The 24,634-nt window shown below is 37.4% G+C and overlaps 1 long non-coding RNA gene across 1 annotated transcript in view; it reads left to right on the top strand.

The window, feature by feature from the left end:
• The first annotated feature begins 19,369 nt into the window (after nucleotides 1-19,369).
• Nucleotides 19,370-24,634, top strand: part of LOC138809323 (uncharacterized) — a 100,620-nt gene continuing 95,355 nt past the window's right edge. The window contains exons 1-3 of the long non-coding RNA XR_011366807.1: nucleotides 19,370-19,730; nucleotides 22,215-22,314; nucleotides 24,493-24,600. This is a non-coding gene — a long non-coding RNA (uncharacterized lncRNA). The remainder of the gene's footprint in view (nucleotides 19,731-22,214; nucleotides 22,315-24,492; nucleotides 24,601-24,634) is intronic.

The following is a 24,634-nucleotide window of genomic DNA, read 5'->3' as shown; positions in this document are numbered from 1 at the left end:
AATTCTTGTTGATTCAGAATGTTTTCTGATTACTTGCACACTCTGCTTAACATATCTCTACACTTTCAAGTCATTTCCTGATTTTTTAAAGAAAATTAGTAAGGGTAAAACTTAAAAAAAAAACCCTCTTTGATGTGAAGAGTAAACAAAGGAGGAGGCTGCAATGCTTGGTAAGAAATGTACGCATTATCCTGCCCATGCAATTGTAACCCCTCTATACAGTATGTTCACAAATAAAATAAAATAAAATTTAAAAAACCCTCTTGTCATATCTAACTTTTCTCTTTTCAAACCAAAGGGACTATCCTATTCCATTATATTTGAGTACTTACTCTTTGATATTACAAAATTTGATAGGTTCATAAATCCAATCTCCTCCTATCATACTCTCCTAACAGCTGAAATGGCCCCAAATTTGATATTTTTACTATCGCCTACCCTTCCTATTCTTATCTGTGGACCTGTAAAGATTCAGAAATGTAACAATCTGGGCAGATATTCTTCCTGATGGTCCTGTAAATGCTGCTATGGACTTTTTTCCCTCATATGATTGTGGTTTGGAATATTATAATTTCTCAAGATGCAAATGAAGGGATCTTTAAATGCTGTTGAATTTCCATATTGAACATTATATACATACATACATCTATATCTATATCTATATCTATATCTATATCTATATCTATATAATCCCAGAGTCAAGTTATGTAAAAGACTAGGATATTTGTTGTGCTCTTTAATAGCAACTACCACAAAAAACACACTAGTAGTTCATGAATGTCAACCTGAATAATGAACATAGAATTTCAAGACTAGTATTTCAAACTTAGGATGTTGAAGTATAGAATGCTTACTTTCTTGCCCATATATATGTTAAAATATTACCCTAAATTGGGATATAATGTGAATATAGTTTCATGTGTGAAAGACATAAAGGAAATTTGTCATGAATGAAATTTAAAAAGTTAGTTAAGGCACAAGATAGTTTGCTTTATCTCTACTACCACATAAACCACAGCAATCATTTTCCATTAAATGTGGGGCTGGCTTTCATGAGACAACAAATATTCTATTGTTTTCATGTTTGGTAACTATCTCCACATATGAGAAAAGTTTTATTTCAAGCCACCTAGTTTGTGTAATGTGGTTATATTGCAGGTCAGAGTAACTAACAAATCTTCCATGTAAGAATGTCTTTCAGAAGCTAAGTGTCATTTAAGGAAGATTCTATAGCAAGTTATGTTCACAGACCCAACATAGTAAAAAAAAAAAAAAAAACACTTGATGCAATATCAAGCAAAACAAGAGCTTAACCATCAGGTGATGGAATTTTATTTCTCATTCATATAACAATAGTAAAGGGAGTCATCCAACTCCCAGGTGCTTATTATGGAGAGAGTAACCTCCAACATGGGGATGAGAATGTCAGCAAGCTTTACATTGAAATCCAATTTCCAAGGCCACCGTAGCACAATGCAGTAATCACTTCCCAATATATTTAGATTGAGATATTGAAAAGAATGACTATAAAAAAGTAAAGAGGATCAAAGTACTTTTCATTCTCTTTTGTCATGTTTATGTGTATAAAGTTATTCATGTGTGCACATTCTAAAGAAATTAATGCAATGAAATCAACAAACCTTTAAAGTTAACAATTGAGGCAATATTAAAATATAAGTAATTAAGAATTACTTATAGAATCCATAGAAGAACAGGAAACTGGCAATTAAAGTTTCATAAAAGTATAACCAAGCAATAGGGCAGATAATCAAGATACAGAAGAAAGGTGAGTAACATGTTAGGAGTTACTAAATAATTCTCAGTCCTAAATATCAATTTTATTGGACTTGACCCTACAATTAAATGACATAGATTGAGTAATTGGATCAAGATATAAAACACATCCACCTGCTGTCCCAACCAAAAAAATTATCAAATAGAAAGCAAACCCACAAAAAATAGGGTGGAGTAGCAATCCTAATATCAGATGAAATAGACATCAAATTAAATTAATGAGAATAAACACAGAAGGACATTACATACTAATAAAGGGAACTCTTTCTCAGAGTAATATACCAATTCTAAATATCTATTCACCAAATGCTGGAGTACCCAATTTTATTAAACAATGCATTTTAATCTAACAATGCACATAGATCTAAACACATTGATAATTGGTAACATCAATACATCATTGTCATCTCTGGATCATCCAGGAAAAGCTCTGCAAAGAAAATTCATACATATATGATTGTATGGACCACCTAGTTTTTCCAGATATCTAGTGAATATTTAAACAGGAGCATCAGAATATAAATTCCTCTCAACAACTTAATGAACACTCTAGCAAGTAGATCATATTTTAAGTCGCAAAACAAATCTTGCAAATTAAAAAAATATGATATTATTCCCCTGCATCCTGACATATCAAAATGGAATAAAATTACAGCTCAACACATAATGCTATGACAGAAAATTCTGTAAAGTGTGGATAATGAATAATATATCACAGAATGAAGAGATTAGAATGGGAATTCAAATATTTATTAAACAACATATATGAACCCATAAAATACAGATCCTCTAGGACTCAATGAAGACAGTACTCAGAGGAATATTTATAACTCTGTGCTTACAAAAACAAGTTGGGGAAATCTCAAATCAGTAGTTTAGTGATGAAAATCAAGGTTCTTGAAGAACAGGAATAAACCAAAAGCCAAAGTAAAAGGTTGAAACACTAAAAATTAAATCAAATAAAATAGAGAAGAAAATACCATAAAACATTAACAAATATTGGTTCTTTTAAGAAAATTAATAAAACTGGCATACTCTTAGCAAATCTGATCCCCAAAAGAAGAGTATGTACACACATAAAGAAAATTATAGGCAAAAATCGGAAAATCAAGAGAGATACAATCAAGCTTTAGAACATTAGAAGGGAATAATTTGTAAACATTTATCATGACAAATTGGAGAATTGGGAGGAATGGTGAAATTTCCAGAGAATGTTGATATATTCCAACAAACAAAATACATTGGAACCAAGACAATAGACCCATAACAAGTAATGAAATTGAACTGGCAATATAAGACCTCCCATCTAAGGAACGCCCAGGACCTGATGAATATATAGCTGAATTCTATAAGGCCTTCAAAGAGAACTCACTCCATTATTTCTTAAAAATCTTCAATGAAACAGAAAGGGAAAGATCACTACCAAAGTTCTTTTTTGAAACCAGCAAAACGCTCATCCAAAAACAACATACACTCATCATGAAAGAGATCTGTAGATCCATTTCTTGGATGAACATCAATGCAAAACTTCTAAATAAAATTCCAGCCAACCTAATTTAACAACTATCCAAAGAAGTTGTATTCTATGATCAAATTAGATTCAACACATCAACAGAAACAAGGACAGCAACTACAAAATCTTATAAACAAAGTATTTGACAAGATTCAACACCTCTTTATGAAAAATGCTCTGGAGAAGCTAAGAAGCCATGGACTACAGCAACTATAAGGTAATGGAATAACCTTCCATGGTCCTGATTGGGAAGGATTATCATCATGAAAATGGTAGTAGTGCCTCAAGCTATCTACAAATTCAATGCAATACTAAGAAAAATCTTAAAAACATTCTTCAATGATATAGAAGAAGCAATCTGAAAATTCTTGTGGAATAGTCAAAGACCAGAGCAACAAGAACAGTCCTCAGCATGAAGACTGGTACTATAAAAATATCAATACCCAACTTCAAACTCTGTGATAAAGTCATAGTAATAAACAGTTTGATAATAGTACAAGAATAGGGCAGAAAGCAGAGCAACAGCAGCTCATGCCTGTAATCCTAGCTACAGAGGAGGCTGAGATCTGAGGATCATGGTTCAAATCCAGCCCAGTCAGGAAAGTCTGTGAGACTCTTATCTCCAGTAAACCACTAGAATACTGGAAGTGGCACTGTGGCTCCAGGGTGCTCGCCTTGAGCTGAAGAGCACAGGAACAGCACCCAGGCAAAGAGTTCAAGCCCCACAACTGCCAAAAAAAGAGTAGAGGTGAGGACCAATGGAATAGAAGACCATGAAATGAACCCACATACTTATAGCCACATAATATATCAGGAGAGAAAAAAAATAGGATAGAAGGAAGACAGTATCTTCAACAAGTTGTCAAAAGAGAATTGTGTAAACATGTGCTGAAAACTTCAAAGAGATTAGAACAGATATTATAGAACCTTATATATCACCCTTCACCTAAATCAATTATACAAGAAACTAAGACCTCAGTGTAAGACCTGATACCCTGAAGAGGTGGGGAAACACCAACGATCCTCGACACAATTCAAAATGTCTGAAGTCAATATGCAGAATCACAACAAATCAAAGAAAGTCTGGATGCATGGGATTGCCTCAAAATGAAGAGTTTCTGCAATGCAAATGGCATAGCTAGCAAGATAAATTGAAAGCCCACAGATTGGGGGAAGATGTTTATTAAGTATGCATCAGACAAAGGCCTCGTATCTAAAATATACTCAATGGTCAAAACATTAAACCTTTCCAAAATCAAGTCCTCAAAGAAACAATAACCCAATTAATAAATGAGTTAAAGAGTGAAAGAGAGCTATCTCTGCAGAAGATGTAGAATGGTAAATTTATCCATCAAGAGAGAGAGATTTGACATTTCTCTATATGAAAGAAATATAAATCAAAACAAAATTGAGATTCCACCTCACCCCAGTTAGAATGCCCAATATAAAGAAAACTAACAATACCAGATTTTGCCAAGGATATGGCCAAAAAAGAATGCTTACTAAACTTTTGATGCAAATGTAAAGTTTTCAACCACTCATAAAAGAATTATGGACATTCCTCAAAAGAGTAAACATAGAGCTTCCCTATGACCCAGCAATTACATTCTTATTCATTCATCCAATAGAACACAAAAAAGACCACAGTGAAGACACCAGCCCAATGATGTTCATTGCAACATTGTTTACCATAGCCATGGTATGGAATCAACCCAGATGGCCCTCAGTGGATGGATTAAGAATGTGTGGTTTACATAGCTAATGGCATTGTATGCTCCCATCTGAAAAAATGATATTGCTAGTTTCATAAGGAAATGGAAAAACTTTGTCACTGTTCTTGATTTCTGATTTTATATAAGTTTATCTGTTTTGGTAAGGATAAGGGAGAACACAGAAATGGTGGAACAAAGTGTGAACAAATGCAGCAGTGATACTAGACACTAGGCAGAAACTGAAATATACAACTTGTGTGGAAGGGGCTTAGGAGGGAAAATCTGAGAGAAAAGGACAGAGGTTGCACCATTCCAAAAGAAAAGTACTCATCCAACATGTAACTCTAATCCCTCTGTATATCACCTTTAAAATAATAACAAAAACTTGAAAAAAGTGGAATAAAACATTACATGCAAATGAAATACAAAAAACTATGCGCAAGCATGTATAACATCATCACATCAAATAGACTTTAATGAAAGGATCAAAAAGTAACAAGATTTTAATGTCATGATAAAGGAATTAAATCAACAAAGTGAAATAGTAACTGTAGGTGTTTATTTTCACACTTCTAAGCAATTAACTATACTAACTGACTTTGAGATAGTCCTTAATACAATAATAGGTGAAGATTTTATGAAGAGATTTGCCATTCGGAATCAACAGGCAGGCATTAGAATTTAATTTCACCCTTGATTACATGAGCCCTATATATGCCAAAGAACATTTTAACCAACTTCTATTGAATAAAGCATTGTTCATCAATGTAATGAATTTTCTCCAGGAGAAATGATGGGGTAGGGCCAAATACCAGCCATGTTTTAACATTTTACAACTATCTTGAGCACACATGTAGGTTACACTGTAGTAATGCTAGAAATTACCAAGGAATATGGGCACATAATATGAAAATCAAATGAATTATATTTTAACCATTATTACTTAAATAATAATTGCATTAAAATTATTCATTGAAAAAATTGCTTCATGATAAAGTGAATTGTTTTTCAGGGCACATTTCATGAAATAATCTGGTCCTAGGAACAAATGAAAATGAAAAGAACATCAGAAACACATAGTTATAGAAAACAGGACTTAAAGGAACTATCAAATTTTGCTTAAACCAAGAGAAGGAATAATGAACTAAATAACTTGCACTGCATGTCAATGAACAAGAGAAACTCAAGAATAGTAGAAAGAATGAAGGAAACGATGTCAGGAGCAAAAGCATAGTGGCAATCAGCAATGAATCAAAAGGAGTTTGTGCAAAACAGAAGGGTTATAAGGCTGAAGTAAAAATCCTAAAGCAGCAATCAACAGAATGACATACATTAATCCATATCTCCATGATTCTGCATGGGCTGAATCAGTATGGTGAAAATAGCCATATTACTGAAAACCATATACAAGTTCAGTTCAATCTCCATCAAAATTTCTATCCCTTCCTAGACAAAAACAGAACAGGCAGACTAAATTTTCTGAAAAAGGAAATCCTTTATTCAGAATGATGTTAAGACATAAGAACAGTACTGAAAAATCACTGCCTTTCTCTTATGCTATGGGGCCAAATAACAAAAAACCACATAAATCAATGAAAAATAAGACAGAAATACTTGTAACATCTACAGATATCTGATTTTTGGAGAATTGACAAAAAATACATGGCCTAGAGATGGCACCCAAAATAAGGCATGGAGCCGTTAAATTGGTTATCCATGTGGCAAACATTGAAACTAAAGCCTATCCTTGAATACACAATTTTTTCAAATGAAAGTTGATTAGTTTTCAAATAGATACTGGAACATTGAAAGTAGTAGTGAAAATGAAGGTCAATATAAAATAACGATAACCTTAATAGATCTCACACCTGTCATAAAATAATAGAAAGATTTAAGTGTGGGGCTCGGAAGGTGGGTCAGTGGTAGAGTGCTTGCCTTGCATGCATGAGGCCCTAGGTTCAATTCCTCAGCACCACATAAGCAGACAAAAAAGACCAGAAGTGGCTCTGTGGCTCAAGTGGTAGAGAATTAGCCTTGAGCTGAAGAGCTGAGGGACAGCGCCCAGGCCCAGAGTTCAGGCCCCACTTCTGGACCAAAAAAAGAAAAAAAGAAAAAGAAAGATTTAAGTGTGAACTCAACTAGGTGGTAGAATATTTTTCTTATTTACAAGGCCCTAAATTCTACCCAAGAATGGAAATTTATAGCAGCTTTGTTTGCATCAAATTGAAAAGGTTCAGCACACTGAAAGAAACAGTGGGACAGCCAAATATTTGGTTGAAACTCATTAAATCATTTTAGCAATCAATACAATAAAAATAAAAACTACATCAAGCCACACAAAATTTTGCAGTGTTATTGTAACTGAATATTGGATGTGGGCGATGAGTAAATGGCAAACCTCAAGATAATCTTTAGGGCAAGAGACATTTAAATTAAAGGAGAGCATAGCAGTGTGGGCAGAAGAAATGTATTTTTAAATGATGATATCATGCATACCAAAGCTCAGGGATGAGGTCTGAGATGCATGCTAGGATCACAGTATTGTAATAATATATATGAAGTAGCTTCATATATATTAACTAATTTGCTAATTGTTTAAATGCCTGCAAGGTACAGTTTTACTTCTGTAATTCAGGGAGGGGAAGGGAAAAAACAAAATACTTAAATAAGGATACAGGTTGACCCACTATAACAATGACATGTACAAAACACTATGTGGAAAATGAACTTTACAACTTTGGTGGGAGGGGGTAATTGTGGCGGTAGGAGGGGAGGGATGGTAGGGGAAAAACAAAGGAAGAGGCAACAATGCTCAATAGGAAATGTACTCATTACCTTCTCACCCCTCTGTACAGTATTCTTACAATAAAAATGTACAAAAAATTAAAAATAACATTCAATGATGGAAACCAATGTCTCATGTCTGTAATGTTAGTCATTCAGGAGGCTGAGATCTGAGGATAACAGTTCAGAGCCAGCATAGGCAACAAAGTCCATGAAACCCTCCTCTCCAACTTAACCAGCAAAAAGCTGAAAGAGCTGTGCCTCAAGTAGTAAAGCCTTACCTTGAGCAAAAAACTCAGGGACAGCACCTGAGTTTAATCTCCGGACTGGTATGAACACGCACACAAACACACACACACACACACACACACACACACACACACACACACACACACACACACACACACACACACTCCATGCAAACACAGTAGTAGATCACATACCTGTAATATTTTCACCTTATTTCCTAGTGATCACATTTAATTTTAATTTGTTTCATTTTTTCTGCTAATAGTTATTACTTTAGTTGTACACACTTGTGGAGGTACAATGTGACTAATACATGTATTAATAATTAATATAATGTAATTATAATGATCAAATTAAGGTAGTTAGCATTTCCATCTCTTTAAACTTGATCTGCATGTTTTTTACTAGGATGGAATAAATAAAATTTTGAACAAAAAAAATACAGTTTTAAAAATACCATGCAAACAAAGAACCTGCAGATTATTGCCTTACAGGGTCCCACTGATAGAGAACGGCATTACATTTTCATTGTTTATTTCTGTCTTGGTAAAGTTTCTCAAATGCCATGGGAACTAGAGGATTCTCATTTCAATTATGACTTTTAATTATATTCATAGGTGGTTAACTTGCACTCCTATTTGCCATTCAAGCACATTTGTACCTGGATCTGTAAGAAACAAACCAACTAGTTCTTTATAAAGATGATCTAGAACACAAAGGTAGCTTCTCAAAATCATTGCTGAATTTCTTTAGTAGAAAAAACAAAAATAAGGGGCTGGAAGGTGGCTCAGTGGTAGAGTGCTTGCCTTGCATGCATGAGGCCCTGGGTTCGATTCCTCAGCACCACATAAGCAAAAACGAAAAAAAAAAGCCAGGAGTGATGCTTTGGCTCAAGTAGTAGAGTGCTAGCCTCGAGCTGAACAGCTGAGGGACAGCGCCCAGGCCCAGAGTTCAGGCCCCCCAACTGTACCCCCCCAAAAAAAGAAAAACCAAAAATAAGAATAAATTTATTCCAAGTATGTTGTACTCATATATGGAAATACCACAATGGACGCCTATCATAATATAATTTGTACAAATTCAAAACATACTAAAATATTTTAAATCCCTTCAAATGATGGTAATGCTATATACAAATTAGAGATTGGGAATACATCCAGAAAGTCTGGAAAATTATCTGTGCTGGGGCCTCATGCGTGTAATCTTATATAATCAAGAACCTGAGAATTGCAGATACTAAGCCAAAGTCAACTAGTGTAGAAAATTCCTTGACAGACTTTTCTCCAGTTAACCAAAAAAATCCAGAAGTGCAGGAGTGATTCAAATGGTGAGAATCAACCTTGAGAGAAAAGGCCAATCAAGAGTACAAAGCAAACCAAACACTAATATCCCATACCTGTAATGCTTGCTCCTTCAGGAAGGTGAAAATGAACAGAAATAATTAGAGATGTAGGAGAGAATAAAGGATGTAGAAGAAGGCATAAAAATGGAATTAAATAGACCATGTGACTATGAAAAAAGTTCATGGTTTGCAGGTGGAACTACAATATGAAAAATTATTTGGCACAAGTATCATATTGTTCAGAAATTGAGAACGATTGTGGGTGTAGAATTGAGTGAAATTTCTCATTTACTGCTGTGTAATTGCCATGGTCCACTTATATACAGGAAAGATTTCATGTATAAATATTATTATCTGTAGTCAATAATATGAAGGGTATGGTTTTTTGGGGGTCTAGTCATGGGGCCTGAACTCTGGGCCTGGGCTCTGTCCCTCAGCTCTTCAGCTCAAGGCTAACGCTCTACCACTTGAGCCACAGCGCCACTTCAGGCTTTTTTCTTTTTGCTTATGTGGTGCTGAGGAATCGAACCCAGGGCCTCATGCATGCAAGGCAAGCGCTCTACCACTGAGCCACCTTCCCAGCCCCACCATTAATGATATTTTACTAATACAGACTATTCTTTTCTTCATATCTATAGGTAGTTATGAGATTTGCTGAGATTATAATTCTCAATGTGTTCATATTAGCACAGAAACAAAAGTACACAAACATGTTTTGGGAAATTAAGAGAAGGAAAGTTAGCTTAACATGGATAAATACTACGGAATAAGAAAAATAAACTACGCTAGGGACTGGTGCATCATGCCTGTAGTCTTAGGTACATAGGGGTCTGAGATGTGGTGATCATGTTTTGAAGCTATCTTGGGCAGGGGCGACTGTGAGACTCATTTCTCTATTTAACAACCAAAAAGAATCAGATGTAGAGCTGTGGCTCAAGTGGTAAAGCACTAGTCTTGAGCAAGAAAGCTCAGTACAGTGCACATGCCCTGAATTTCTAGTACAAGCACAAAAGAAAAAAAGATAAGCAAACATACTACTGGCATATAAGATAAGGACATATATATATATATATATATATATATATATATATACATATACATATGTGTGTGTGTGTGTTTGTGTGTGTATAATAGGAGGGAAGGGAGTATCTGAAGCCTTTTAGTACATAATTGGTGACACTGACTCAAATGTTTGAAATAGCAGCCATCCCATCATAATCTGCAGTGACTTCTGGGATTAAGAAGATAGTTGAGTAAAGTGTAGTGCCTAGAAAGAGAAGCTGTATATGGGAGGAAACCAAATTCATTTCCTACTAGTAGATAGAAATGTACTGAACCATAGATGAAAGGTACAAGTATGAAACTGAGCTTTTCACTGGTGCATAAGGATGGGTTGGCATGGTAGAGAAGAAAGAGAACACTCATCTGTGCACCTAAACTTCCCTCAGGCATTGCCTATCCTGAGAACAAAAAGTAAATGGAAATAGATTAATGAGTTACTTAGGGCTTGTTCTCTTCACGCCTTGGAAACATCGCCTGTTACTGCGATCTTTGTCTAAAGTGTAGAGGGCCAAAACACCAGCAACATCCCATCTCCATCCATGTGTGCTTAGTGCTTCATTGTAGAAAAGCACATAATGCCAGCCAAGGACTAACAAAGAGTGGAAGCTGGAGGAAAAGGAATGTGAAAGTCGAAAGGTACATCCATGAAGTATCTGCTAAGCTAAAATCCTGGTTCAAACTGAGGCCCACAGTTTTAGGTATACACACACACACAGACACACAGACACACAGACACACAGACACACACACACACACACACACATATGTGTGTATATATATAGATATCTTTGCACATGTGCACATGAGTCCTTTTATTCACAAACATGTGTAGTATAGTCCATCTTTCATGGAAAACTCTTGTGAATCCCCAGGAAGAATGTATTAAATTCTTCCCTGGAGCTCTGCGTCTGTGGCCTTGCATCCAGAAGAAAAACATAGGTTGGAAAGCACACTTGCAAGTTCTCCTTATTCATCTCGGGTGCTACTGTTTCTTCCAAGACCACAGACAGTGAGTCCCTAGTGTTGAAGTTAACTTTGATATGTTTACTCCAATATCTGTGTCTATTTGCCGAAAAGTCATTCAGAATGATGCAATTGAATTGCATCAGAGGATCCCATGTCAGGTGCATGGTGAAATGGACAGAAAAAAAAAATGTATTGTAGTGGGATATCAACCAAAGTTATTAAGGCATCAGACCCAATGGGTCAGTTCATAAATTCAATGTCCACAGAACGTTGCTGGTTGATCTAGGCAGGGTTCCATAAAATTTCCATTTGCACAGGCTTCCAAAAATGTACCTGCTTACTTCTCCCTGGAAGCAATGATGATGCTGAAACCAACAAAATGTTACTAAGGGCTCTAGAATTTATATCTAATATATTCTGATAAATTCACAGATTAGTACATCATAAAAATATCCTCAGTAAGTTAGTCTCAATAAATCAAGTTTGATGCCAAATTGAATGTCACATTTGCATTCTGAACTTTCACCTTTACACAGGTAATTTTTACTCAACCTGCTTTCACAATCTAGTTTTGTTTTTCAGGACATGTTTTTGAGAACATATGGTAATAGAAGACTTCCTTCTCTACCATGAGCCTAAATCAATATCGGTACAGACTCTATGTTTTCTACTTGTCATAATATATTAGACACAAATACCACACAGAGACCCCAATGGCCCTTGAAAGCAGAGCTACTTCAGAGATGTGTACACACTCTGCAAATGTCGCAACCTTCCATGCACATGATGTACTTGCCCATAATCACGTACTACGTATCAGAAAATGTGCATTGCTGTTTAAACAAATCAGCAAATGTACTATAGATTGTAGAAGGAAAAACTTTTATTTATTGTGAAAATATCATACAGATGGGTTACAATTACATAATTTGCAATAACGTATATGTCTGAGACAAGCAGAAATGGTCAGATAAGTTGATTTTAGGAGAAATGAACCTCTAGATAAGGATTCAAATGGTTTTTCTTTCATGCGGTTGTTTCTAACATATTCATAAGATGATTTCTTTGTTGCTTTGTATGTCCCTCTCCCAAAGTATAACCCATTTTCACTGTATTTGATGTAGGAAAAAATTTTTAATGAGATTTCCACTGGCCCTTTAATCTTGTATACTCCTTATATTATATAATTATATCACTTACTTTTTCATTCTTAGTAGCATATGTTAATTCTATAGAGGGTTTATTTATACACATACATGTACATATGCAATGAACCTCAATCTCATAAGGTAGTGGTATTGGTTCATATCTTCAATCTATTTATCATTTTTGTGGGGTTTTTTTGTCAGTCATGGGGCTTGACCTCTGAGTTTGGGTGCTGTCCCTGTACTCTTCAGCTCAAGAAGAGTGCTCTACAGATTGAGCCAGAGTGCCACTTCTGATTTTCTAGTGGATTTTTGGAGATAAGTATCTCACAGGGGCTGGGAAGGTGGCTCAATGGTAGAGGACTTGCCTTTCATGCATGAGGCCCTGGGTTCGAGTCCTCAGCACCACATAAGAAAAAAGAAAAAAGCCAGAAGTGGAGCTGTAGCTCAAGTGGTAGAGCTCTAGCCATGAGCTGAAGAGCTGAGGGACAGCGCCCAGACCCAGAGTTCAGGTCCCACAACAGGAACCCCCCCCCAAAAAAAATAGAGTCTCACAGATTTTCCTGCTCAGGCTGGCTTTGAACCGCATTCCTTAGATCTCAGTCTCCTGAGTAGCTAGGATTACAGGCGTGAGCCACAAGCATCCAGCTTTTTATAATTTGTGAGAAACTACATACATTTCCATAGTATGAAATGATATTCCTATGAATTGTGTATAACTGATCATTTTATTTTGCCAGCATTTTTATTTGTGTTCTTGGTGATAGACATTGTCATTGAAGTGTGAAAAATTCAATGTCCTTTGGCTTTGCATTTCCTTTATGCCAAGGATGTTGAGCATCTATTTTTGTATTTTAATTGGCCCCATATACTTCCAGATGTCAGGAATATCTTTAAATTTGCTTGCCAATGTGTTCATTGACATTACTTAAGAGTTTAGATTTCTAACCTTCCTTCATATTCTGATAATTAAGTTCTTGGCTGATGTTAAGCTAATCTGTAAGCCATCTATTCACCCTAGTTACTGTTTATTGTGTTGTGCCACATTTTTAATTCAGTGTAACCCCATTTGTCAAATTTTGCTCTTATTTACTGAGATATTTGAAGTTTTAATCAGTAGCTTACTGTCTAAATAAAATGTTTCTTCTTTTATGTTGTCTGTAGTGTAGTATTTTATTTTACATTTTAGCTCTTCAATTTTTATGGGCTAGAAAAACAAGGACCATTCACAACTTAAGGCATACTGGAATACCTGGAGACAGTGTCCAGGAGAAGATGACTGGAATTGCGGTCAGAGAGAGAGAAGCTCTGTGAGTGGAAATATTTACTCACCACAAGTGCTGCCCTTGTGTACACATGTGGGACCTTTGGAGCCAGAGCGATCCTGCTTGTCTCATGGACTAGAAGTCTCCCTGAAGCCAGCAGTTGTTTCAAGTACTCAGAAAGTAATCTTGTGAAGTGAATCAAATATCCATTTGATGTTTTTAAGAATCAACGATATAGGGCTGGGAAGGTGGCTCAGTGGTAGAGCACTTGCCTTGCATGCATGAGGCCCTGGGTTCGATTCCTCAGCACCACATAAACAAGAAGAAAAAAGCCGGAAGTGGCGCTGTGGCTCAAGTGGTAGAGCGCTAGCCTTGAGCTGAAGAGCTGAGGGACAGCGCCCAGGCCCAGAGCTCAGGCCCAACAACTGGACCAAAAAAAAAATCAACAATATATTAAATAAAGCTACAATTTACAAATTGTCCACATACACTAATAGGAATCCTTATGCATTTCTGATCACAATAAGTAATGGAGGAAAGATTTTACCTGTTATTGGATTAACAGATATCTCCCTAGAGTAGTTTTACATATCCCTGATGCCATAAGGGTATCATGGAGTAAAATATAGACATTGTGACTTGATGAGTCTTTTACAAGGTATCCTACACTTAGACTTGTTGGAGTTGGTGAATTCTTCAAAACATGCAGCCTAACTCTGCTGACCATCTACTGGATGTTTGCCAACATCCACCTGGCACTGAACTATCTGTTCAAAATTTGAGTGCCAATTCTAATAATGTGAAACTCTTGACCTGCAGGAAAAGCATTGGAAATAGAGCCTGAAAATGGAGTGCTCAGATCAGAGAAGCACCCTCACTGGTTATTTTCAGCACCATGTTTTATGTGCCATGAAGATGCTGGCTTAGGCTGGCCCTTTAGAGTGTGCTGCTTACAGCTGTGGAATCTTCGGAATCTTTTTTTGTGCCTCTACTTTTGAATGAAAAAATGTTCTCTTAATCCAACTTCAACTATTTGATGCATGAGAATAAGAATCAATATTTATGAAGGGGGCACCTGATTCTATCTGAAAGGAGTTTCCCTAACCTATATATAGACAGAGCAAGGATAGCTTATAGCAGATTGTGAGACTTTAATCAAACAGGATTATTTGGAAAAGAGCTCGTTGTTCTAATACATTGCATAGATATGAACCACCTACAGTGTAACAGCATTCCCCCAGGCACTGGAAAACCCAAGCTCTGCTGCTCTCCAGGGAATGGACAGTTGGTCATTAACACTAGAAATCCTAAACAGTTTCAGTAGGTATGAAGTCCTCATGGGCTCTAGACACAATGAAATTCTTCCCAACTCCAGTTTGAACTTCATACCTTAGGACCAACTCACAAAGTGAGATTTTTGTGGGGTTGTTAGGCACTTTGAGACGTTTAGAATGTTTTTGACTCTTTTTGGAGCCCACTCTTGTGGCAACACTAGCATTAGTTTAAGATCTAAAGCCAGAGCCAGCTGTAGCACCTTGTGTTGGCCCACAGGCAGAAACTGTGCAATCTATATATTGTACTAATCACCCACAGTACCTGTTTGATTGGCAAAGCTGATATTCGAATTTTTTGTATTATCTGAGACAAACCCAACATCAGTTCTGTCAGGAGAAGCTTACGAGATGAGTAAGGAGAGGCCTCATAACTTGTCTTGCTTTCTTTCTTTTTTTAAATTGTGAAAATACCATACAGAGGGGCTACAATTACATGGGCAAGGTAATGAGTATATTTCTTATCAAGCATTGTAGCCTCCTCCTTTGTTTCCCCTTTCCATCCCTTCCCATCCTCCACCTGCCCCCCCAATCCTCCCACCCGCCTACCCCCACCCATGAGATGTATAAGTCGTTATGTCTTGCTTTCTGTACCTAGTGGCACATATTAATATATATGGTGAGGCTAAGGATGGGTCAGAGTTCCCCTTACTCTTGTGTCCTCTTGTTCTGTCTAGGACAACTTGCCTTTAAAAATGTTTTTATTGATACAGGTGGACCCATTGCAACAATGAGATGTACAAGTCATTATGTCGAAAACGAACTTTACAACTTTGGTGTGGGGGTGTGGTGGAGGGGAGGATTGGGGGGGTGGAGAGAGGATGGGAAGGGATGGGAAGGGGAAACAAAGGAGGAGGCTACAATTCTTGATAAGAAATGTACTCATTATCTTGCCATGTTATTGTAACCCCTCTGTACAGTATTTTCACAATAAAAAAAGAAAAAAATGTTTTTATTGATATTATAAAGGTGATACACAGAGGGGTTACAGGTACATAAGTTTGGACAGGTTCTGAAAGATTAAACATTAAAGTAGAGAGATGGGACCTTTTTCATTCCCATTAGAGCTGAACAGTCAAGCACTGGAATAGAGCTACAGCTAGGCAACCACTCATGCTCATCTGCCAGGAGAGTTTTCCATCTTCACCACGTATTGAGTTCCTGATATTCAGTGGAGCCCAGCCCACACATAATACTATTTGCTAGTAGTAGGATATGTTTACCTACACCAGGAGATAGACAAATGCTTGAGGGGCAATGGTAGAACTTGCTTCCATGACCAAGAAGTCACAACACCTCCCTGTGTTAGGATTGAGATTAGGGACTGAAAATTTTGTTATCCCTTTCCTATTTTCATTTCCTTCTGGGATACTCTGGTGCTGGGTATACTCTGTAGTTTAAATAAACTTGGCTATGGAGGCTCAGTCAGAGGTGACAAAGGAGTCTTTATTGGAGTGCTAGTTATGTGCAGATGACCAATTACAAAGACCTGCATCCACCAAATACACTGAACTCAGGAAACAGACCAAAGGAAAACAATACTAGCAAACCAATTCAGCTCCAATGGATTGCTGAGTTGGGATGACATGATGACTGGAGAAGAGCCAGGAGACATAAAACAGGACATGAACATGGAGATACGTGACATAGCATAATGGCTCCTGAGTAGGCCCATGCCTAGGTAGTCTTTTCTGGGGGCAGTATCAAGGAAACTCCTGGTCCCAGGCACTGGATGGACAGGCTTAATCGCCATTCATCCAGATACCCACCCAGAATTTTAAATTTTGCCATTACCAGTTTATTGTCTTACCAGTAAATTTTGTGCATTCTTGTGTATTTTCTTGTTCACTAATGTAGGTATCTTTTGGACTAAAAGACTTCAGTATTTTTGTAGAATAGGTATGGTGGATGTATAGTCTCTTAATTGCATCAGTCTGGAAATATGTTTGTGCATTTGTCCTTTATCTTTCTCTTGTGAAAGATATCTTTGAAAAGTACCGTTGTCATGGTAGATAGAATGCATTTTTTTCAGTTCTGTAAAGACTTCCTGCCAAACCCTGCTGGCATCTGTGTATTATATTTAGGACTCAACTGTTAGAGAAACAGAGACACACCTAAGTATTAGATCCATTTCTCTTCTAAGCTAGAGAATCTTCCATACAAAATTCACTTTTGACAGCTTGATCATACAATAGCTTGCCATATATGTGTAGATGTCATTGTCAAAAATTTGATTAACATTTTATGTTTTAGTTGGTATCATGTATTCTTATTCTTGTGTATGTAGGAATTTAAAATTCTGTCATTACTTATTAGAACAAGCATTTTAACTTGTTAGCATCCTCATCATTTCCTAAATCCACAAAACACTAATATTAACTATTATTTATACTGTTGTCAACTTTTGACAAAACTTCTTTCACATGTCTCCTCATCCTTGCTTTCAGTTTAGTACTCGACTAGATTTCCTTCAACGTAACTATTTTCTTCTATTTAGAAGACATCACTAAGTTAACAGGCATGAATTGAGAAATTTTAAATATATATATATATATATATATATTATACCATATGTTGAAAAAGTTAATATTCTCATTTGAATTTCCATGTTGCTACCATTGTTTACTCCTTTGAACAATTCGTTTTTACTTCCTTATATTAATTTCCTTAAAATGTGCACACATACATATATCAAAAGTGTACACAAAGAAAGAAATGTACTTTAATCCTTTTTACTCCTGTTTTCTTTCCTATCCACAATTTTAATCTAAAAATATTGTGAATATAATAGTGATTACTCCTTTTTGTCCTACTGGCCTTGGAATTGGAATTTCAATGTAGAGTTTGCTCACAATTCATTCCTCTTCCCCCATGTTTGATGTTCCTCTGTTCAGAATGATTTCCTAGAGTTGAATGAATCCCTTTGTGCTACATGAATGAAAATACAATTCCCTCACCTGATATTTGAGCTCTTGTTCTGATTGATATTGCAGGACGTGTTGTTCACAATGTTGGGTGTGTGAGCAGAGCTTACTATGGAATCTTCTCTAAATGACACTTTGCTTCTGAAAGATGTTCTTAAATTGAAATATTTGTTAGTTAGCCTGACTTCCCATATAAACACATAACCTAAACTGGGTGACTCGAACACAAATTTTAATTTTATTTTCAATTCCCTGGCTTGAATTTGGGGCCGTGGAGTTGTACCTGAGCAGCTTTGTACTGAAAGCTAGCATTTTACCACTTGAAACAAAGCATCACTTCCGAATTTTGAGTGGTTAATTGGAGATTAATATTCCATGGAGACTTTCCTGCCAGTGCTGGATTCTAACTATGGTAGTCAGATCTCAGACTCCTGAGTAACCAGGATTACAAGTGTGAATCACTGGTGCCCAGCCAAACAAAAGTATTTTCACACACATATGGAAATTGTTACCCCAAGAAAAAGACAACTGAATACTTGGTGTCTTATGAGAGTCTATTTCATATTTAAGGGACAAGTTTGTGCTGTGGTGCATGTGAAAGTGGGCATAAAGTAAGCTGTCTCAGAGCTTAAGTAAGTTTCTGAATCTCATGCATGACAAATTCCCTTCATGTCCTTACTTATTCCTATTTACAAACATAAGTATAATATTTGTAATTTATCCTGATTGGAGATAATGTTTTAACATATTCATTGGCAGAGAAGTAAGCATTCAAACAATCAAAATCTTAAGTTTTGAAAAACTCCCTAAATTTCTATGCTCATTATGCAGCTTGATTTTCAAGAACTATAATTCGTTTTGGGATTGGCTTTTTCTGTTGAAGAAATGAAAAAAAACTATAACTTGACCTTGGGATTTGATATTTATGTGGTTCAATATGGAAGTTGGACAGCATTTAAAAATCCCTTCATTTGCCTCTTTAGGAAGTACGAGATCCTTAACCAGCCTTGTATGAGAAACTGTAAGACTATGGCAGCATTTACAAGACCACCAGGATTAAAATCTGCCCAGATTGGGACACTACTGGACCTCTACAAGATTGCATAGGTGAAAGTGGGACGAGTGAAGTAATATCTTAAAATGTCTAAATTGGTGCCGTTTCAGGTGTTAGAAAAGAATGAAAAGAGGCTGAGAAAATGCAGTCACCATGGAGACGCAGCCAGTATGGGCAGCAATTAACCCTCAAAAGCAAGGCTTAGAACAATTTACCAGATCTCAACCGTGGCTCCTTGCCCCCGGTTACCCTGAAAGCGAACCATTCAGGAGTATGCAATGCCTTGACTCAACCACTTCCATAGCCCTCATGGGCTGGACGCCGGGTTACAACCAGGTTTACAAGGGGAAGAAGCTAGCTGAACAGATGTTTCAAGGACTTATTCTTTTTTCTGCAATAGTTGGATTTATCTATGCATAAATGGCTGAACAGTTTGGATGGACAGTCTATATAGGTATGGCCGGATTTGCTATTCCATGTTTGCTGATGCTTCCTCCATACCCATCTATGCACGACATCCCCTCAAATGGTTATCTGTTCAAGAATCAAGAACAGAAGACAAGAAAATTGGGGATAGAAAAATTAAGAGGTATGTTAAAAAAAATTCATTGGGTTTTTACATTTGTTTTCTCTGAGATGAGCTAAGTTGACATCATACCCAAATCATGAGCCTAAAACTCCCTATGCTCTTAAACACAGATTTCTTTATATTTTAGTTTTCTTTATATTTCTTTTTTGTTATTGTTTTGTTTTCTACCCCTAGTTAATTGAGTGTTGATTAGTTACAAAATAGTCTCCTATTGTTCACTTCTTATTTTGAAGAAGAAGCCAAAGCCAAGCCTGTCATAGTAGCACTAGCCTGGCCCTTCTCCTAGCCATCTGTGAGCATTCATGAGTGACAGTCAGGTTCAGCACATTCTTGGCTTTGCTTCTGTCTTTTTTGTACTTTTTTAATTCTAAAAATGCTGTATAGAGGGGTTACAGTTCATGAGCAAGGTAATGAGTACATTTCAGCTCCCCTATGAACCAGAAATCCCACTTTGGGGCATTTACGAAAGGATCACAAACAAGGCCATACTCAGGCTACCAGTACAACTATGATTATAACAGCATTATTTAACATAGCTAAGATATTGAACCAAACCATATGTCCTTCAATAGATGAATGGATCAAGAAAATGTGATATAGATATATATATACATATATACATATACATACATACATACTATATATACATATATAAACATACATACAATGAAGTTTTCTTTATATTCCAAAGGCAGTTAGAAATAACTCAGTTGTATTTGACTTACAAATATTTTAGACAAATATTTTAGACTTTTGGAAAACAAAAGTACATGTATGCAATGTTTCTTCCAGGTACAAATAATAATAAATGCCACATAAATGACAGCCAAAAAGGAAAAGGTATGATAGGAAAAAGGTGTATTTAGGAACATAATTTTTGTGATATCAAAGACTATGCATTCAAAGATAATAGGCTACTTATAATCTAATTGGCTTGAAAAAGGGAATGCAAAAGTTACAGTAGATTACTGGTTTATTTGGAGTTTTAAGCCCTATCAATAATTTCCTTTAAAAATTGGGAAGTTGAAAATGACTTTAGAGTGTGATAATATGTTGAACTGGGTGGTTCATACATAATAATACCAGTTACTAAGGAAAATTATCTCTAAGTACCCATCAAAACACAGGGAGTAATTTGTAGTTTAAGTGGTAAAGTACTAGCCTTGAGGAAAAAAGCAAAAAGTGAATAAGGCTCTGAGTTTGTCAACCTGAACTAGCATGTGTGTGTGTGTGTGTGTGCGCGCACACACACACACACACACACACACATACACATACACGCACACGCATGCTCATGTGCAAGGGATGTTGAAAGACTCAGAAAGAGAAATGGAGTGTAAGTCCTTTCATATGTATATTAGATCTAAAATATGACCATGAAATTTGAAAAAAGTAAAACACATGTCCATTAATTATATATGAGTTCAGACTATATAGTACAGAAAGCAGTAAAATTTTATGTTGAATTAATTTTTTTGTGAAAGTATTGTACAGAGGGGTTACAATTACATGGGCAAGATAATGAGTACATTTCTTATCAAGCATTGTAGCCTCCTTCTTTTTGTCCCCTTCCCATCCCTTCCCATCCTCCCCCGCCCCCCCAATCCTCCCAGGCGACCACCCCTCTGCACCAAAGTTTTAAAGTTCATTTTCGACATAATGACTCAATTTTATGTTCTAACCTCTCTGACATAACAGTATCACATGTGAACAGTAAAAAGATGAAGCATATCTTGTCCTTGGGTAGGTGTTAAAGGAGAAATGGAAAGAGGCAAAGTAATAGGGAGTAGATGGCTTGGAAAATACAACATAAGATTCAATGCACATATGTGAAAATGGAACTAGGAAAGAAAGGGGATGGGTGGGGTTTTTATAGACTAGAAGAGTCGATGGACACTATGACAAAGTCTAAGAGGCATTGTAAAAACCAATTGATACATTGTACAACTGTTTAAAAAAACTATCCATGAGGCCTGTAATTCTAATTACTCAGGAGGCTGTGAAATGAGGATTGTGGTTTGAAGCCAGCCATGGCAGAAAAGTTCATGAGACTCTTATCTCCAACAAACTACTCAGAGAAGGCTGGAAATAGTGCTGTGGCTCAAGTTGTACAGGGCTAACCTTCAGCACAGAGAGGTTTTGGAACAGCATTTTGATCTTGATTTGAAGTGCCAAGACAGGCACAAAAACAAAACAAATCAAAAGATAAAAAGAAACAAACCAAAAACAAAAAAGATCTTAATTTTTATATTTTTGAAAATTACAAGAAAAACCCATGTTCCACCTACTTCAAATAGTTAGATAATATACATTACATGGCTGTGCTTATGATGGATGGAAATTTTCTCATTCATGTAGCATCTAATGTTCAGTCGAGGCATGGTTTTTCATGCCTCCCAGGCTATGACTTGTGTAGGCTGAGGTTATGGGCTTGGAGCTGCAGATGCTGATACCCTTCTCAACCAGTGTTTCACCTCTTAACAGGGCAGTCATACCCAAGGGCTCCTTCAACTACAGCTTCATGACCTCTTCGTGGTCCTGTGGGCCCAGTTGGGGGTGCCATCCTGGATAGATGTGATTTGAAGTAAGTTCATTCTACTCATCCTCTATGCCAAAAGAGTCAAGTGTGAGAGGGTTTGCAGACATTTGAAGTAATGTACATACACGGTGCTCCAGTGGCCCCACATACCTACCCAGCATATGCCTGTGTATCCTAGGATTATTGGTCTGGAGCAGGGGATGCTTCCAACATATTCCCTAACTAGTGCTTCACCTGCTAAAGTGAATAAATGATTGAGAGCCTCTTGTTTACCTTAAGGAAATCTAAATTCCTGATCTGTGCCAGGCCACAACAGATGCCATCCCACATGCCCCCATTTCATTTTATGTTAGACATCTCCTGCCACACTGTGGGAACCAAATCACTGGTGAGCAGTTGTGCATGTATGTACACACATTCTCACTAAGGCATGTACATAGTGTCAGATTTGACTGGTTGTATACTATATATTATAGTACCAAAGTGAAAGAAGACTTGGAGATTCCTTGACTACGAGCTGTCCTGTTTTGCTATTTAGCTGTGTCCTGTATAGCCCAGGGTTGTGGGATTCGAAGTGGGCATGCGTCCACCTTCCACAACCAGTGCTCCTTCTCCTACAGGGAGAGCATACCCAAAACCCTGTTCTTTCCCTCTTGGACTAACATCTTGCAGGTCCTTCTCTGAAGACCGAGGTGACAGTGCCATTCCAGATGCCCTAGTTTCTATGCAAATAGGACCACTCTCCCTTTGTGGTAACTGAATATTTGTGTGGGGTTGAGTGAGTATATCATTGTGCTTGTGTATACACCAGTTTGTGGAACACAAGGACCTGTGGCAAGATTTTCCCACTTGGGTGCTGATGCCAGCCCAAGGGAAGAAAAGCATAGAGAGTAGGTCTTTCATGTCTCCCTTGCAGAGTATGGCCTGTGCTGCTTGGGATTACCGGGCTGGAGTTTGGCATGGTGCTGCACTTTCTAACCAGGGCTTATCCTGTTACAGGGAAGCCATACAAGGCGGCCAGTTTTTCTTCACTTTGGGACCTCTGGCTTCCTGGTATGAGTCAGCCCATGTGCAGCTATATGTGCCTATGTCCTTCTCAGTAAGTGGTTCCACTCCCGGTTGGAACTGTGGGAATCCAGTTGTGATATGTGTTGTGCATGTGTGTATACACATTCACAGGAGGGCACAAATGTGGTGCCATAGTGGCCTTGTTGTGCAATATATTGGATCCAGAAGAAGGGAAGCCATAGCTTGTCCTTTTTCCTTAGCTGGCTAATTTCAGTGTAGCCTTGGGAGGCCTTCAATTCAAAGTGATTCCATTCCCTCCTCTGTCCTGTGAAAATGAAATAATGGGTCAGGGATTTTGTGCATGTGTATACACATGTTCCCATGAAAGCACTTAACCTATTTTTAAATTAGATAGGTCCTAGGTGTTTTTGGACCCAAGAGAAAAAGGATGGGGTTGGAGACTGTAAAACATCCCTTTCACAGGCCTGTGGAGCCGGGCTTATATGCCTGGGACTTGGGGTGCTGCCTACCTTCCTAAATGTGCTTACTCCTGCTAAAGAGAGGTCGTGCCTGGTAGCTTGCTCTTCACCATGTGGACTACTGTCTTGCTGGTCCCTTCTGATAGGCCTATGCGCCAGTACACACTTTCATAAGAGGGCACATACATGATGCCAGATAGGCCTGATTGTGGGCATATTGGGCCTGGTCCTGTGTCCATACCCCTGTAATTCCTTTGTAGCCTGGGGTTATTAACTTGGATCTGGGTATGTTGCTACCTCCCTAACTAGTCGTTTACCTGGTACAGTGACTTCATAGTGAGGACCTCTTCTTGTTCATGTAAAGGAATTCTTTATTCATGATTTGTCAGCCTCAGAGACAGTGCCATCTGAGATATATCCATTTTCATGTAAAGATTGCTCCTACCCTGCCATTCTATGGGAACCCATTCATGGAATGTGGACACATGATTGTGTCTATGTGGTGCCAGTTGGACTAAGGGTGGGCTCTAGCGGGCAGAAGAGATGGCACATTGGAGCTTGGAGTATGTCCACCACCCTTCCCAACTATAGCCTATATACTGGGATTATGAGCCCTGAGCAGGGGATACTGTTGCTCACCCCATCCAGTGCTTCCCCTTCCACAAACAGGTCATGCCCAGTAGCCTGTTTTTCTTAATCTTGCAAACCTCTAGCTTCATGATTTGTGTTGTCCTAGATGCAGGTACCATTTGCAGATGACCCCAATTCAAAGGAAGCTGTTCCTCTCCTGCCCTTGCCCTGTGGGAACTGAATTGCAAAACAAAAAAGAAAACATTACGAACTAGTAAGTAGTGGGGTACTTGAAGTTATTTCACAAA

Source organism: Dipodomys merriami, unplaced genomic scaffold, assembly GCF_024711535.1.
Source record: "Dipodomys merriami isolate MVZ:Mamm:240054 unplaced genomic scaffold, mDipMer1.0.p SCAF_490, whole genome shotgun sequence".
Classification (NCBI taxonomy): domain Eukaryota; kingdom Metazoa; phylum Chordata; class Mammalia; order Rodentia; family Heteromyidae; genus Dipodomys; species Dipodomys merriami.
This window is presented reverse-complemented; position numbering and strand designations above follow the sequence as displayed.